Consider the following 4,490-nt stretch of genomic DNA (forward strand, 5'->3'; position numbering starts at 1 on the left):
CTTTGCTGTGATTCTTTTTCATAAGTGGACTTTGCTAGAATAGTGGGAATAGAGGCGTAGCCTAGTGGTTAGAGCACCAAGATGATAACTGAGGAAGCCCGGCTCAAATCCCACTGCAGCTCTTTGTGATCTTGGGCAAATCACTTAACCCTCCATTGCCGCAGGTACAAACTTAGATTGTGAGCTCTCCAAGTACATGGAAATACCTTCTGTACCTAAACGTAACTCACCTTGAACTACCACTGGAAAGGTGTGAGTTACATACTAAAATACATAAATATGACATGGTTTCTTTCCTTTGTTCACCAGACCCTGCATACGACAGTAGAGAGACATTGGTTATTGTAGGATGGCTGGCTATTAAAAAAGGTGAAAGACCCAACAACTGCCAATGTGGCTGAGGTGAAATAAAGAATAAAATAATTTAAAAAAATTATTTCATATGCCACCTTTCTGTCGTGTAACCAGTTTACATATTCTATACAGGTACTTTCTCTGCCCCTAGCGGGCTCACAATCTAACAAGGTTTTTTCTTTTGTACCTGGGGCAATGGAGGGTTAAGTGACTTGCCCAGGGTCACAAGGAGCTGCAGTAGGAATCAAACCCAGGTTGCCAGGATCAAAGCCCGCTGCACTAACCACCATTAGGCATCTTGCAAAAACTGGAGAGCAGATCTAAATGAGGAAAACAGGGATGAGCATAAGCACTGTCAAACTAGATGTAACAGTAAAGCAAGCCAAGAGAGAATTTGAAAAGTTTAGATAAAAATTAATAGTAGAAATGTTTACAAATACATTTGAGGCAAACTATCCATGAAGGAGTCAGTTGAAGAGCTAGAAACCAAGAGGTAAAAGCATTGCTTCTGAAGACAAGTAAATCAAAAAAACTAAATGAATTCTTTGCTTTGGTCTTTACTGAGGGGGATATGCTGGGGCCATGCCCATACCAGAATTCTGAAGCAACTGAAGCAAATCACTGTAAATCTAGAAGATCTAATAGTGCAAATTCACAAGCTAAAAAACAAGAAATCACGAAGAATGGGTGGTATTTACCTCAGATTTCTAAAAGAACTGAAACACAAAATTGGTAACCCACCATTTAAAAAAGCTAACGTACCTGCGAAAACTGTAGATCTGTAAGCCTAAAAAAACAAAATTACTACCATATAAAAAGACATAGCTTAATGGGAGTCAGAATACGTTCAACAAAGGATGGCCTTTCCTTACCAATCTATGAAATGTTTTTGATGGTGTAAGCAAACGTAACATAGTTAATGTCAGCAGATAAAGACCTGCATGGTCCATTAAGGTGGCCAGAGTTGAATCTGGCACTCTGCACAAGTTCTGCTTCTTCATGATTAAATACTGTCTCTCTCCGCCATTTTGGGGCACAAACAGTAGAGGTCTGCCCAGCGCCAGTCCTACATGCGGTTGATGGAGAGCAGTATTTTGGCAAGAACATAGAAATCAGAACTAAGATGTCCAGGCTGGGATGTCTTAACTTCTGCTAGTGTTTTAGAACAGGATCTGCTGTTCTAAAATACATGGACATTTATGTGCTGTTACGGGCAGTAGGAGCATCCATTTTAGAAACATAAACATCTATAATGTAACATCTATAATGTAGATAGGTTAAAATGGACATGAATGTCAGCCATTTTAGAACATAAACATTTATTTTCCAGTTTAGTTTGGGGTGGCTGCAGTTAATACAAAATATTCCAGCGAAGTGGTTCACTGATATGAAAAGGAATGATATTAGGATAATCTTAATTGAAGAGACATGAAGATTAGTTGAAAGCAAGAAAGCATTTTTTCCCCGCAAAGTATTTAATTAATCTCCTTAAATATGTTATCTTTGTTTTATATATTGGGACTCAGAGAGGTTCCTACCTAGTTATGTCTTGCTGAATCAGGTGGTTCCCGGATTTTCAGCAGCAGATACCAGACAGCACTATCCCCTAATTTTTATAGAGTTCACCATAAATTATGCGCCAAAACGGAAGTGATGCACCCAACTGCATTTAAGATCTGATTCTATAAGTTAATCACACACAGGCACCAAACTTACAGAATATGTGCTTACTTATCCGAATAGTGAATGCTGTATCTTCTCTTGTCTATACTTCAAACATTGACTGTATTGTAAGGTGATTGTTGTATACACTTATTATTGCCTACTTAAATCTCAATTGTTAGCCACATTGAACTTGAGTATAACTTGTGATAATGTGGGGTATAAATGTCTTAAATAAATACAGTGCTAATCCGGGCATCGACACTGAATATTCAGGTCTTGCCTGGCCACCAGAAGTTATCCGGGTGCCGAGTGATAACCAGTGCTGGTGCCCAGATAATTATCCAGGGTACATAGGGCAGCTATTTCTGTGGTCCTACTTGCCTGGGGCGTTATCTGGGTATATAACTTGATAACTTTCAGGTCTGCCTCGACTGTGCTGTGGCATTAACCAGATAGGGGGCAATTCTATAAAGGGTTCTAAAAATTAGGCACCCAAAATCTATGTGCTAAGATAGTATTCTGTTACAGCATCTCACACAGACTCCATTATAGAATGAGCCTTAGTTGGCATTTAGCACCAAAACTTACACCATGTAAAAGACAGATGTAAATCTTGGTACCTAGGCATGCAACTTACCATAGTTCATAAGTGATATGCAAGATAACATGCAAGTTAATTCTGGAATTCGTAAACCATTGATAAAAAAACTGTGAAAAGAAACTTTTTTAATATCTAACGAAGCTGTGTGTAATTATGTTGATGGCTAATAGATTTCGGAAGAGAGTTCCAACATTTACTGCCCTGATAAATGAAATCTGCTGAAAGAACTGATTGAATATCCAGGTCAAGTTCTGCCCGCAGCTGTCAGTGCCTTAAAAATTGCTAACTGCTGCAGGCTGAATATCAAGCCCATTGTTTTTAGAGTGCATGAATAAGTTTTGGGTTTTTTTTTAATCATTTGACCTTTCCTTAGTGTCCATACCAGACCAGTCCAGAATATGCCCAGCAAATGGTTGATGGACAATAACCCACATGTTCTGGACTGATCTGGTAGGTCTAAAAGAGCATTTGTTTATATTTTGAGCACATAATTGTTTTTTGGTGGTCTTTTTAGCGACATCTTCAAACACGCTGAAGCAATTAGGAGCAACTCAGTCAGATAAGTGGCCTTTTTATAAAAAATTTCTTTATTAATAAGATAGATTTGATTAATAGATGGTACATTGATTGAGTACAGTGTTATCAGCTGTTGAAACTGCTATTGGATACTGAGCACCATATTTAAAATGTATGTATTTTTAGGTTTTTTAATATTTATTTAGGTTTAGTTTCATTTTTGATTTACATGCATTTAATCTCTTCATTTTTTTAATATCAGGTCAAAAGGAAAGACATAATTTCTCCATATTGCATATAAATTTGTGAATGCAATACTGTTACCCACTTAGTATTAGCAGCTAGGTGGGCTAAAAGTACAAGAAACCAAATGAACTTCATTGGTTTCTGATTGGTGCCAATATTTCCGATCTGACGAAGAAGGGCAACCTTCGAAAGCTAATCAAGAAATGTATTAAGTTATGTCCAATAAAAAAGGTATCATCTTATTTTCTTTTCCATGTTTTATTTTGTTTGATTTCTATTGATAACCTTAAGAGTGGACTAACACGGCTACCACACTCCTCTACTTATGATTGGTGCCAAAATCAAGTTTAGCTTTGATTTTTAAATGTTTATATTTAAACCAACCCAGTTATGATAGGTTTGTTGACCAAATATGAGTCAACAAACAACACCGCAATCCTCCTAAAAAATGTTTGCTGTCTACTACTACTACTACTGTCTGTTCCCCCTCTTTGTCAGTTGCTAAGAAGCTGGTACTTCAGCGATAGCATTTTTCTGTTTTGGGCCAATGCTGTGGAATGAGATTCTATTTGAGTTGCTGGCCCAGCCAAATTAATTTCAGTTTTGAAAGATGGCCAGTGCTTGGATTTTAAATCAGTCTTTTAGCAGTCATGAAGAACTGAATTGATACTAGTTTGGTCGATTAAACTGGAGGGAGAGGGGAGATGCTGAAATATTTGTATTTTAAATGATGAAATCTTATACTGCAATCAAAAGGTAATATAGTTATTAGAAGGTTTGAATTGTATGCTGTTTTGGTGTTTTTTATAGGCTAGTAAGAGAATGACATGTAGTGTAAGATGGAGGATGCTTGTTGCCATGTGTGAAGAGTGCTTTTAGCAGCTCTCTGACTTCTCCCCACTCTAGAAACAGAATATGTACACAAAGTGTGGGGTGGAGATACAGCATTTTCTAAAGTAGCTGAGTGCTTTGTACAGCAGCCAGACGGAGCGCCAGGGTCAGAGGCGAGGGAGGAAGGCCAGATTTGGGTTGTTGCTGGTGAGGGTAAGGGTCCATCGGTGTGTGGGTTGAAGGGAGCTGAGAGAGTTGGGAGCGCTCCCCACCAATC

Source organism: Microcaecilia unicolor, chromosome 14 (assembly GCF_901765095.1).
Source record: "Microcaecilia unicolor chromosome 14, aMicUni1.1, whole genome shotgun sequence".
Classification (NCBI taxonomy): domain Eukaryota; kingdom Metazoa; phylum Chordata; class Amphibia; order Gymnophiona; family Siphonopidae; genus Microcaecilia; species Microcaecilia unicolor.